The sequence below is a fragment of the Panthera leo genome, chromosome A2, assembly GCF_018350215.1.
Source record: "Panthera leo isolate Ple1 chromosome A2, P.leo_Ple1_pat1.1, whole genome shotgun sequence".
Lineage (NCBI taxonomy): Eukaryota > Metazoa > Chordata > Mammalia > Carnivora > Felidae > Panthera > Panthera leo.
Window position 1 is genome coordinate 91,808,504 of NC_056680.1, and position 14,095 is coordinate 91,822,598.

Genomic DNA, 14,095 nt, shown 5'->3' on the forward strand with positions numbered 1-14,095 from the left:
CCAGTTGGGCAAGTTCAAGTAATTTGCTCAATGGGGTGAAGTCTGAAGAGGTTCAAATTGTGATGCTTTTCAGCCATTTTGTTGATGCTGTCTTGACTGAATTGTAGGTATGTTAAACTTATGGTATTTGTGGCAGTGAGAAAATCTAGTATTCAAATTCCCATAATCATAAACCACGTGACTGGAAAAACAAGTTTTGAAAGGTTGTAATCATGATGCTTTCTTTTATAGTTTGCACATAAATATAAAATCATGCTTGGAGATTTTAAAAATATTCCAGTAAAGATTTTAGAGTTTGAGTTTTGTGACATATTCTCAAGATTGTTCGCGAATACTTTTTTTTTTTTTTTTTTGTTCAACTACCTTTACAAGTGATGGAAAATGTACCATTTGTCAGCAGATTTTGATTGTGCTGTAGGCTTGATATACAATAAGAGAAATTCTTTTGTGCTTCGAAGAATGTTTTTGCATTTGAAAACAGCAAAGTGCAATCAAGGAACAACTAATTTTAGACCAGAAAGGAACTGGATGTACTTTCTGTCACATGATGCAGAGTAAAAACTTTCTTTTTTGAGGTTTGACATACTTTTTAAAATACTACCACATGCTTAACTCCTAATCTTACAATTATTTTTCAAAGTATTATAATCTCATAGCTAAAAGAACTAAGGCTCAGAGCAATTAAATATTTTCCCTTTGGAGTACTGAGTCAGAACTGGGAGGCAGGTCCACCTAGTTTTTCCTATCTGCATTCAGCACTACCTTAATATGGTCATTCCATTAATTATTGTAATCATTTCATAGTTCTAAGGCTGTTTACCTTGATATACAGGAAATGAAGTTTTGAATATTTTCACTTAGTTATTGCAAAATCTGTCTTCTCTCAGAAATTACAGGAAAAATGTCATTCAGCAAATGATGAAATAGAGCCCAGCATTGTTTAAATGAAAGCAAAATGTTACCTCCTCAGTTTTATAGTGCACAGTAATGAGTTTTTCAAGAGAAAGAAAAGGATCTATAACATAAAGTGCCCCTGGTTCTCATACTTTTAATGTTATGAAATTAAGTTCCATCTTAAAGTGTAGTAACAAACTGTTTATTATCTTTTGCTTATTTTAGTTCACTAAAATAAAAGCAGGCTTAAACGTATTTGGGCAGAACAAGGTAAAATCCCAAATCCTCATTAACATTTGTCTTTGTCACACTTTTGTCCAACTCCCTGTCCCCACCATTCATCACTCTAGAGCTTTCTTGCAGGAAGGAGCCCTAGGAGATTAGATGAAGTCTATGATAATGGTGATGATGGTGATGTAGGTGACAGTGACAAATCTGACACGAAAGGAAGTCCAACTGCGGAGAATACTATGATCCATTCCCACTTTTGTCTAGGTCAATGTCAGCTTTCTTTCACCATATACACTCTTGTTAAATTTTATAAGCTATCATGTCAATTAGGGCATCATCTTTAGACTCACTTCAACGAAAAAGTAAAGGAATATAACATTTTGAATACTTACCATCTTCCAGGTACTGGACTGGGCTCTTGGCATACATGATCTCATGTGGCCACTGTAGTCTTTAGCGTCACTAACAGTGGTTTCCCATCCTCACTGCACAACAGGATTATATAGAGACATTAAAAATTATTGATGCCTGGCCTAGACTTCACCCCAGAAAAATCACATCAGGATCTTTCAAGAGGCCTAAAACAGGTATCACTATTTTTTTTTTTTAATTCTCCCAAGTGGGTTAAAAAATGAAGCTGGGGTAGGGAGAGACTGTCAACTTTGAGGTAAAAATATTACTCTGTATTATCTCTGGTCAGTTTATAAAATTTGGGAGCCCTTTTTTCACTGAAAAACCTTTTTGGCAAAAAATACCTCTATGAAGTATGAGGTATAGCTTGCTTTTCCTCATTCTTCTTATAATCAGAATAAATCAATAATCCTAAAACTACGTAACTACTTACCCAAAGGGCTCTCATCTCTAACTCTGATACTCTTTAGTTTGTCTTCTCTGCACTCACTTTACTATTTCCTTCTGTAAGTCAAGAGCATCTGGTCTAGGGAATTCCAGTGAAGAGAATTAGAAATTAGAATAAGGAGCAGGACACATACATAGCACTTGGCTGTGCCCACTCAGTTCTATCAAGCAAGCTAATTACTCAGGACTCACCTAATTTGATAATGCTGACATGAGAAACTACCAAAGCATAAAGCCTATTAAAATTACTTAATTTAAGAAATATGAGTTTTTGATGGTCTTTCTCTGTTTTTTGTTTGTTAACTCAACATGTTAAATATTGCTAGCAAAATGCATTCCCAAGTGAGTTGGTTTCCTTTGACCTACCTAGCATCTTTTCCCCTCTAATGGACTGAAAAAAGAAATGGCACAAGGTATAGAGATACTAGTAAAATTCAGCTAACGGCCCTCACGAGGCATAAAAGAGATATCACAGATAATTCCTTTCTTAAAATAATACTGCTTCAGGTACACCATTTTCTTTTCTTTTAAAAATGAAGATTAAAAAAAACCCACCATTCTTCCCCCAAATTAAAAAAAAATAACAATTTTTGATAGCGCTTCAAATATTTTGCAAAGGAAAATAATAATAGTAGTAATGATTATAATTTTAAAATAGTCTTCTCAATAGAGGAAGATGTTTGAGGATGTTAATGACCAATGTGTTGAGTCAGATAATTCAGGAATCTGCATTGCTTTTTCTTTTTATTTATTTATTTATTTATTTTGGTCAGAATACAGTCTTAGTTTTATTTAGAGAAGATAATATTTTTTAATATGAAATTTATTGTCAAATTGGTTTCCATACAACACCAGTGCTCATCCCAACGGGTGCCCTCCTCAGTGCCCATCACCTTCTTTCCCCTCCCTCCCACCTCCCATCAACCCTCAGTTTATGCTCAGTTTTTAAGAGTCTCTGATGGTTTGGCTCCCTCCCTCTATAACTTTTTTTTTTCCTTCCCCTCCTCCATGGTCTTCTGTGAAATATGGGCTTTTGTTGCATTGCCTTTTCTAATAAGAATGGAGCCACCACTTATGTGGCACCTACTGTCTAAGATATTGCACGGTTATTATCTGAGTTAGTCATCACAAAATATGTCTGTCATTTTCCCATCTTATAAGGGCAGCACCTGAGATTCAGAAAGGTTAAGGAACTTGTCTAAGTGGCAAAGCCAAGGTGTGAATTCACAGCATGTGCTCTCTCAAACCACCATGCTGTCTGCTCCACAGGACTATGACAAACCAGTAGAGAACCAATTGGTTTGTGCTTACACCAAATATTTGCTTTTTAGGTTAGAAGTCATGAAAGTCTCTGGTTTCCTGCAGGGGTTAGATCCATATATAAGAATAATATGAGTTCTTCCTATAATTTTACCTAGTAAGACTTATATTCTGTCAAGACTGTGTATAAGTTGTGAAGATGACTCCAATATGGTAATGTACCTAGAAGACTTGACAGCTTATCTTAAACATTTTCCTCTATATTACAGAATTATTTTTAGTAATAATCATGAAATTAAATAAATGATTAAGATGACTAGAAAAGTAATACAGTTAAACATTTTTACTGAACTTTCACATGAATATGTGCAGTTAAGAAATAAATGTTATAGTACAAAAATGTAATATGTTGTATTTTTAAATTACATTAATGTATTTTTAGAAAACAAAAAAAAATCCACACAGTGGTCTATCATAGTAGTGGATTATGACATTCCAAGTTCAGTTTCTAGTCTTCTGCAAATTTCCAAATTTTTAATACATACTCCAAAGAGTTATACACAAACATAGAATTAAAGTAAATCAATGTCTGATTCTTTATTTTATTTTATTTTATTATTTTTTTTATTTTTTTTGATTCTTTATTTTAATATCATTATGCTCTCAGTATGTTTTTATAAATTACTGTTTAAATTCAAATCTAGTGTCACAGAGACATGAACTGCACAGAAACAAACTTTGATGATTCCAAACTACTATGAACTTATTCTCAAAATAAATTGTATGTGCCTGGGTGTATATGAGTTGGGGTCAACTGTATAACTAGGAATTCTTTGAATTAACATCCATCCACAATAGCATTTATTAAAAGATAAGTAATAAAATGCTATACACATGCATATGTATAAATTATTTCATATTAAATTGTGTAATCATAATAGATGTATATTGAAATTTTATTTATTTATACAATTGAAACACAGAAGAAACCATAGTAGTTATTAGAACTGCAATGTCCAATATGGTAGCCACTGGCCACAAAGGTTATTTATAATAAATTTAAATTTATTAAAATTAAAGGAACTAAAACTACAGTTCCTCAGTCACATTAATTGCAAATCACATGTTGAATAGCCACATATAGTTAGTGACTACAGTGTTGGATAGCACAGTGTTGGATGTGGTGGGATTTAAGTTTCCTTCACCCCCTTAATAAGGCATTATCATGATTAGTGTTGTTTGGATGCCAGGTTATCCTATCTCCTGAGAGAACATGCTCCATCAACCATTCTCCATTTTTCTCCACTTACTGGCAATTCATCATAAACCTAAGCAATCTGTGCCTTACTCTTATAAAAATTCACATTCTTGTACCTTGACTTTGTCTTACAACGCTAATCAACTTTTAACCATTACATTTCTTTCTATATTCTATTTCCTGAAATAGTACTCCATGGTCATGGTCTGTTTGTGTCCCATTCTTCATTCCACTGCAGTCTATCTTTCACAAAATCTGCACTGGGTATAGCCACCCCAATGTGTATAGAAAGTCATCCCTGACCCACCTCTGCTCTTTTATAGTCTTGGTGCATTCTGTATTGATACTACTTTTCATGGTGTACTTGAAAGGTAGATTTCCTGTCTCTTATGCTCAACAGAATATAAACTCCTAGAAGATATTAGAAATATCTCATTCAATTCTGAGCCCCCAGGATTTGGTTCAGTGCTTGTATAGAGTGGTAACTAAGTAAACATTTGTGGAATAAAGGAGGGAAAGGAAGGAAAGAAGGGAAGAAGTGTTACTATTATTTTGAATAACTTATTTGTGAGTTAGGAGTAGGGGCAAGATGGGGCACCTGGGTGGCTCAGTTAGTTAAGCGTCCAACTTCAGCTCTGGTCATGATCTCGCAGTACCAGGTCATGATCTTGCGGTTCATGGGTTCAAGCCCCATGTCGGGCTCTGTGCTGACAGCTCAGAGCCTGGAGCCTGCTTCAGATTCTGTGTCTCCCCTCTCTCTGCCCCTCCCCTGCTCATTTTCTCTCTCTCTCTTTCTCTCTCTCTTTCTATCTCTCTCTCAAAAATAAATAAACATTAAAGAAAATTTTAATGGACGAGGGGCAAGAGTATGAGCAATTAAAATGAAATGTATGAATGTCAGCTACATGTTCGAGACTATAGAATACTTGAGGTGTATTACTATAGCAAATCAATTTTTCGGTATGTCAAGGTCCTCCCTAATGCTCAGATAATTACAGATGTTTGATAACCTATTAGAAATTGTTATCCTGAAATTCTTTGTGGCTCTGTTCAGTTCAGTGTAACAAATATAATCAACGGCTTTCTTTTTGTTCAGCACTCTGCTAGAAACTGATGATCCTAAGATGACTAAAACATTTTATCTGTCCTTAAGAGGTAAATTTATTTGTTAGGAACAAGGCACACACACACAAAAGAAAGATAACTATGATGATAATGAGAGTAAATGTCATTTAGCACCCACAGTTTGCCGCACTAAGTGCAGCAAATCTTGACTTTGGGAGAGCTAAGGTGGAAATTACCAGCGGGGTACGTTTGCTCCCCTTATCACTTGTCATGGTAGGCTGTCTAATAGTTTATGCTGGATGAAAAGCATCAGTAAACACAGTTCTGGGGGGGTAGATAGGGAGTTCTGGGTTTAAATAGCCCATCATAAATCCCACTGTTTTTCTCTTAAAACAACCAAATCCAGGTAACAACACATCCCCAGAAATAAGGAAACTCTTTCCCAGTTTAGCTATAAATTAATTCTGTCCTGAACAGAAAGACTGGTGATAATGATGAAAATGCAAGGGAAGAAGCTTTGGCTGGGGGGAATTTAGGGGAAAGATAATGAGGAACCACAGATGAACACACATAGTGAAATAACAGGAGAGATGTTTTCCTAGTGCTCTCTCTGCCTGGGCGACTGGTAGATGTGAATGCCAATAATACAATAACATTAGTTACTATGAAGCACTTACTGTAAGCCAGTAATTGTGTTAAGCACTTCACATACATAGCCTTTAATGACATAACAATCCTGTGAAATGACAGTGATCCCTCATTTATAGGTGAGAAGACTGAGGCTTAGGGAGAATAAGCCATTTATCAAAGTTTACATAAAGAGAAAATAGTAAAGCTCTATCAGCCTGTCTCAAAAATCAGTGATCATGATTTTACAGTGTGGTCTACGGGGGTAGGTAAGTAGAGATCTTTGTTTTTATTTAGGACCAAATGCACAAAGGGATCTGGTTGGTAATTCTAAAGTACAGTTTTCTGGGTTTTGATAACTTCAAGGTCCTTGAAGAAAATATGGGAAGCAGTCTCATCTCAGAAAGACTTGCTCTCATTTAAGCATCCTTCTTCTCTTTGTCCACATTTGTAGGCAATCCAGGACTGGTTGGGTAGTGTTGTGTTTTTTATTGCTCCCATGACCAATATTTGGCATCATGATCGACCTTCATTCTTCTCAAGAAGAAAACTCTAGAGACAAGATTGCCTAGTTCTTTCCAGCTCTACTTAATTCTGGCTTGTCACTATGACAAATATCAGGAAAATGATGTGGCTTCCTTCTTAATCTCTTAAGCTTAAGGGGGTGTCTAACAACAGGCCTGATTCTGGTGATGAGCTGGCTGTCACATCTGTGATGGCAGCCATGAGAAGAGCTAAATAGAGGTTTAACAACTTAATGGTATACTAATAAGATCATTGTAAACAGGAGCAGTCCATTTCCTGAAGTGGTCATATGAACATATTCTGCTGTATCATATAGATATAGATATCAATATGAATATATCTGTATGATGCACAGCATGTATATACACACACAAGCTACAGAACCACCCCTTTTATAAATACAGAAATAGAAATTATCAAAACAAATTGTACTTTTTTTTGCTATTCTCCTTAATCCTTTTTTCAAAGAAACCAATTTATACATCGATAAATCTCTAGTTTTTGAGTTTCACTAAAAAAAATCCTAATAGTCTTACTTAACCAATATTGGATATGATCACACATTCTTGAGTGTTTCATTAAAGAAGGAAGAAACCTGGCTCTAGTTTTAGCTTAAATTTTTTTTTAAAATTAAAACATAAAATTTAAAACTTGGGCACACTGTTTTTTTGAGTGCTTAGAGAGTAAGTTTTTGCTATTTCTAGAGTAATGAGTGATCCTACACTTCCTGCCTCTAGGTCTTGACATGTTTGTTATGGAACAGAGTGAGTAAATTACAACAATCAGTATTTTGTGTCTGCCTCCTTTGCTCCGAAGTGACTGCAACCGCTAATTTTAGAGCACTGTGCTGAAATTCCAATAATCTAAGGTAATTTAAAATGAGTATCCTATAATGTTTATGAGAGAACAAAATGTATTTTACAAGAGATATTTTTCTTTGGTTATTATTTCTTTTTTTTTAATTTTTTTTCTAACGTTTATTTATTTTTGAGACAGAGAGAGACAGAGCATGAACGGGGGAGGGTCAGAGAGAGGGAGACACAGAATCTGAAACAGGCTCCAGGCTCTGAGTGGTCAGCACAGAGCCTGATGCAGGGCTTGAACTCATGGACCGCGAGATTATGACCTGAGCCGAAGTCAGCCGCTTAACCGACTGAGCCACCCAGGCGCCCCCTTTGGTTATTATTTCAAAATTAGTTTGTTTCTGTGCTAACAACAACAACAACAACAACAACAACAAAAGGCTCAAGTAACATATTGGTATTCTGGTTCCCTGAAAGGTTAAATAGGTTTTATTGAAGAAAATAGATTTTATAAGAAGGGATTGAAAAATTTGGGGCAATGCATATTGCATAAACCTCTATGGCCGTTTATAGTATACCACTTTGCCTTATGAATGTCTGAAAGGGCAGTGTCGTATATTGGGTTTTCTAAAAATAGTCAACTCTAAATGTGTTTTCAAGAGGATTCCATGGTCATGGAATACCCTTTGGGGGAACATTAGATTAAACAGTCTTAAAACTTCTGGGAAGTGAAGCTAATGCCAGTTTTGTATTAATACCAGTCTCCAGTCAAAGCACAAAGTAATTCTGACCCTGATTGATGAGCTTCTGTTTTATTAATAATCTTTGCTCACCTTACAAATAATTTTTAGAACTTGTTCATGTATGAAAACAAGAATATTAGTCAAGGGTATATCATTAGTTATTATCAAAAACATATCAAAATTTTATATGCCATTGTTGGAATTTAAAGGCTTTTATTTTCAGGCTTTTTACTTCTTAAAAAAATAAGTTCAATTTTCTTTTGGTGACACTATGGTTTTTGGAACCCATAAAGGCTCAGCTGTTCATCTCCTTCTACAGGTTCCAAGGCCATGGGTTCTTTATTCACCGAGATTTGAGACTAAACTTTTGTCTCTTCTGTAAATTATACACTGTGTGATCCCACACGAAGACCTGTAGGTTGTTAAAGTACCATTAGTGTACTGAGATGGTGACAAGATAAATAGATCTTACCTAAATAGCTTTACCTTTTATAACTCACATCTCTCTCAAGAAAATGATATCTGCTCTACCTACCTCACAAGAATGTCAGAAAATAAAAATGAAAGGGACACATTGCGTGTAAAAATGTTTTATACATTGCAAAGCAGCCTACAAAGACAAGAAACTTCAATAATGATAATGATCATAATTCCCAATTGTACGTGGTGGATTCTGAAAAATAGAGCAGCTTATAAGTTAACCAGAGACAAAACCATCTCTGGCTCAAATACATATTGTGTCAAGGCAAATGTTTACTTCAAAACATTATTCATGTTGGGAAAACACTAGAAGAGATAAGTAAATATTGATATCGATTTTCAGGAGCTTTGTAAAAATTCAGAAATGAACTCTTCAAGAAACTATGAGAGTAAAAATAATTGAATGGTGATTTTTTTTTTCCTTTTGGTCTTGGGTTTGTTTTTTTGGACTATTTTTCTCCTTACACATTGGAGGAACACAATTCCCATAACAGTTTTTTTTTTCTTCCCCAAGTTATTGTATTGTTCAAGGTAGAGTTATTTTGAGTGGAAGTCTCTGAGGCATTGAAGAGAAAATACTGAAAGTGTCTCAATGATCAGAATATTTCCTTCTTGGGAAAGTTATATAGTACTTTTAAAAGTACAGGTCAGAATGTGTCTTTGCACTCAATTTTGATTTTTGTGTAACTCCCAGATATTTCTACAGCGACTAGATATCCAAGGAAGTAGTTAAGAGAAAGAAATGTAAACCCAGCTAACATGTAGTTCTTTTTGGTGCCAAAGAAAAGCCATAGTGTTATACTCCTGAATAACATACTTTTTGATTCACACAAATCACCTACTTTACGTGGTTAAAGCACATATGTTTTAATTTTATTTAATATATTTTTAAGAAAAAAGATGTAATTGTATTTTCTGATGATAAATTCAAGTTAAAGATAAAAAAATCATTAAAGTCCATTTTTATTTTAACTACAAACATTTGTAATTACTATGGTGATGTAAAACCTTTAGGATTTTTTTCTACCCCATGCAATCAGTTTTTCCATAGGAAAATGGGATCAGACTATGCATAAGTTTTCATAACTTTTGGCACTTAAATATTTTTGTGGGCATTTTTGTGGACATCATAATTACACATTGTAGTTTTTAGTATTTTCATAGCATTGCATTGTAATGAATATTATAATTTTTAACTAATTCTAGTTGTTGGGCATTTAAGTTCTTTTTTCCTAAAGAGTACTTTGATGAACGTTGCCAAACTAACATTTTTATACATTATTGTAAATGTATATACACAGTTATTTTTTTTCAGGGCCAAGCCCTAAGATGAGTAATTGTTTTAGCCAAAATTAGCACTTATAAAAATTTACACATATTGCTAGATCTCCTTTGCGAAAATGTAGCAATTTTCTCTGCAACCTAAGTGTATGGAAATGCCCTTTTGCTCATCTGTATATCATTATGAATGTGTTAACAGAGATCTTTTCTCCTTTCCCAGTCTGATACATAAAAAACTGTTGTTTATTTCAGTCTGAATTTATGTTATTAATAATGAGGTCAACCATCTTTTCATGTATTTATTGGCCATTTCTTTTCCCTTGTGTAGAATATGTTAACGCCCCCCTCCATTTTCATAGACTTTGTTCATATTTTTCGAATGGTTATTAACGTTTTGTAATTAAAGATACTTTTTCACTATCTTTATTTTCTACTAAATACTAAAATACCTGTGTTTTCTGCTAAATAACTAAATCGTCTTTGCATCTGATGCATCATTAAAAAGCACCCATTTAATTCTGAAACTAACTCTCTTGCTAGGAGTAGTAGTAGGAGTAAGATTGTCGCCTTCTGAAGAAGGTCTGAGGCACGGAAATGAGAACTTCATAATCGTGTCTTATCTGTGGTTCTTAAGTGGTTGCTGCCCAGTGAGAACAGCTATGCCCACATTTGGCTGAGTGTTTGTGAGCGAGGTCCGAGCCCTCCTTGTAGCAAACTTTACTGTAGTGCCCATCTATAGCTGATTCTTGGACACTCTGCACCCCCATTTCTTCCAGGGGCAGGCCTAGGAATCTTCATTTAATCTCTAGGTGTTTCTTCCTTTTTTTTTTTTAGCTTTATTTAAATGTTTGTTTTTGAGGGGGCGGAGGGTAGGGAGGGAGGGAAAAGGAATGAGGCAGGGGCAGAGAGAGAGACAGAGACACAGAATCTGAGGCAGGCTCCAGGCTCTGAGCTATCAGCAGAGAGCCCAACACGGGGCTCGACCTCACGAGCTGTGAGATCATGACCTGAGCCAAAGTCAGACACTTAACCAACTGAGCCACCCAGGTACCCCTATTTCTAGGTGTTTGTTACACATGCTGAAGTTTGAGAACGCGTGCTTTTGTTAATATTTGAATATTAGTCCCCACATATATTGAAGACAGTACCATCAAAAGAGACCTTTGGAAAGCTGTTTTGTTTGTTTGCTGTTTGGTTTTTAATCTTCAGTGCTCCTTCCTTTATACTTGAAGCTTTATAGAGACACTGTCTTACATATTCAAAACTTGAAGTTCAAGTAACTCAGCAAAGTGATAACTCTGTGGGATGAGAACTACACAGCATCGTATTTTCTTGGGTCATTATGACTTCCATTATGTCTGGAGTTAAAATTAATACTCAATTTTTAAAAATTCCATTGGCTTGCACATTGGACATAATTGTCTACCTCAGTTACATGACGTTAGCGCTTTACCCTTATTTTAACGTTGTTATTGCATATTTATCATTTATTAAAAATGACCACAAATCATTTGGGAAACAGGAAGGGAATGGAAATAAATATGCTGTACTCAAGAAAACTAATGTAACAGAATGTTCTCAGAAGCAGAGCACAAACCTATCTTTTCTTTCTAGTTGGATTTGAGGTCTCCAATGTGGAGACTAATATAGTAGAGGCCAGACTCTTCTGTATGTGATAATTAACACTTTCTGAGTGCTTTTTATAAGCTAGGAACTGTGCTAAGACATTAATATTTATTATACCCCCATATTATTTGATGAGGTTAAAGACTACCACCAGTTAGTGTCACCATTCACAGATTAGGGTAGCAGGCATGGAGAATTTCAGTAACTTCCTCCTGATTATTTGGCAGGTTGGTGGCAGAGCCAGGATTTGAGCCCAGGTCTGACACCTGGCTCCAGGACATGTGCTCCTCTCCTCCTCCTCCTTCTTCTTCTTCTTTTTAAAATTTAAATTTTAATTACACGAAGGTTGTCACATAATTGGACATTTAGCTACTTTCCACACAATTATTCTTGCTTTCCACAGAGAGGCTGCTTCTTAACTTTTCATCTGGAGATGGCAAGCACTAAAATCCCGATTTTAACAGAATAGTCGTAAAAATGCCCCAGTGATTTATGTTGAAAGTAGTACGTTGGTACGTGGCTCTTGCATTCAGTACAGGAATGTACAAATGTCTTTTTATTTAAAGACACAAAATAAGTTGTCTGTAGGCATGTAATACGGTGACCGCAGTAAACCATTGAATGTTGTCAGTTGAAACTAGTAACTGATGGTTATATGACTTTTTAAAATTTTATTTTAGAGAGCGAATGTGAGAAAATCTTAAGCAGCCTCCACATTCAGTGAAGGATCCCATGACCCTGGGATCCTGACCTGTGCTGAAATCAAAGAGTCTGATGCTCAACTGACTGAGTCACCCAGGCTCCGTATTGTGATTTTCTTAACCACCAGTCAGCCTTTTCCTCAGTCATTTCCTTCAGCTGATGTCTCTGAAGTTACTGTTGAGGAGGACTGCTTTGACCTTCCTCTCACTGTGCATTTATAATAGTAAAGCGCTATTCTAGGAATTAGAACATGTCACCTCCCATGCCACCCATTCCGCCCATTCCGGGGTCTTTCTCTTAAGGAATTCCAGTGACTACAGCTTCTGCTGTAGTTGACAGAAAGGCCACTCCAGGAAGATCCAATAAAGCAGTTCTTATAAACTTAGTTGGGTCACTGGTTCCTTTTCCCACCATATCCCAAAAATCTTCAAGCATAGCGTCATGACCAACCTCTGAGGTACTTTGTATACTTTTCTCAGTTATCAGTGATCCTTCAACACCTGCATTCTTAGCAATGGTCATTGTAGGAATATTGAGTGTTCTTTCAATAATTTCTGTATGAACTTTTCGACCTTCATTAGCTGGAGTTATTGAATCAGGCTGGAATGCACCAAAGCAGGCCACAACCCCCTCCCAGAACAATGCCTTCTTCAATAGCAGCTTCTATAGCATTGAGGGCATCTCTACCTCTGTGTTTCCTTTCAATCACTTCAACATCACTTGTCCCACCACCCTTCAGCACAGCTGTTCCATCTGAGAGTTTTACCAGATGTTCATTCAACTTTTCCTTTTCATATTCACTAATTGTGATATTAACTGTTCAATATATTTCTTGAATACATTTTTCAACTGGACGCTTGTCACCTTTTTCTTTTGAGAGCATGGCATCATCTTTGGTCATGATGACCTCTCCAAATTTTCTGAAGTTGTAAGGCTGAACATCTTCAAGATTTAGAGTCAGTTCTTCTTCAAACACTGCCACCAGTAGCAATAGCCATGTCTTTAAGCTGTTTCTTTCTCTTGTCTCCAAAACCTGGAACTTTGACTGCTATAACCTGAAGACCAACTTTTAGCTAATTTCAGAATGAGTATGCTCAGATCTTCTCCATCAGCATCTTCAGCAATTATGACCAAGGGCTTATGGTGAGCATTGGCAATTTCAAGAAAAGGTGCAAAGGACCGGACACTAGAAATTTTCCTTTCGCTCAATAAAATGTATGCATCTTAGAATTCACATTCTGACCTTTTGATGTATTAATAAAGTATGGAGAAACATAACTTCGATCAAACTTCATGCCTTCAGTAAACCATACTAGGTACGTTATATCTTGAGATGTTATGAAATCAGTTCCAGTGGAATTAGTATCTGATTCTCACCAAGAGAGGTCAAAAGCCTAAAGATTAACTGGAATGGTATACCTGCCTATAGAGTAAAGAGAATGGAGTTGCATCTCATTGGAAAAGAGGGGCCCTTTATTCTGGGGGGCCCCCTGAGCGATTCATGTTAGAACGCTGTGGCCCATCTGCCATTCTGAAGGGGCATGTCCCTGGAGGATGACCTCAACCACAAGTGACCCAGGAGAGGAACCAGCAGTCCAGGTGGAGCAAAGCAGCCTACTGGAGGAGGCATTGACTTATCAAGGGAATTGTAATATAGAAGACGACCCACACCACAAATACATCCAAGAAGGAAAGAGAGACTACACACCTACCCTGGAGAATACTCTGATGCAGCTTATGAC

The 14,095-nt window shown here is 36.0% G+C and overlaps 1 pseudogene; it reads right to left on the reverse strand.

The window, feature by feature from the left end:
• Nucleotides 1-12,596: 12,596 nt before the first annotated feature.
• Nucleotides 12,597-13,648, reverse strand: LOC122213164 (annotated as a pseudogene).
• Between the last annotated feature and the right edge of the window lie 447 nt (nucleotides 13,649-14,095).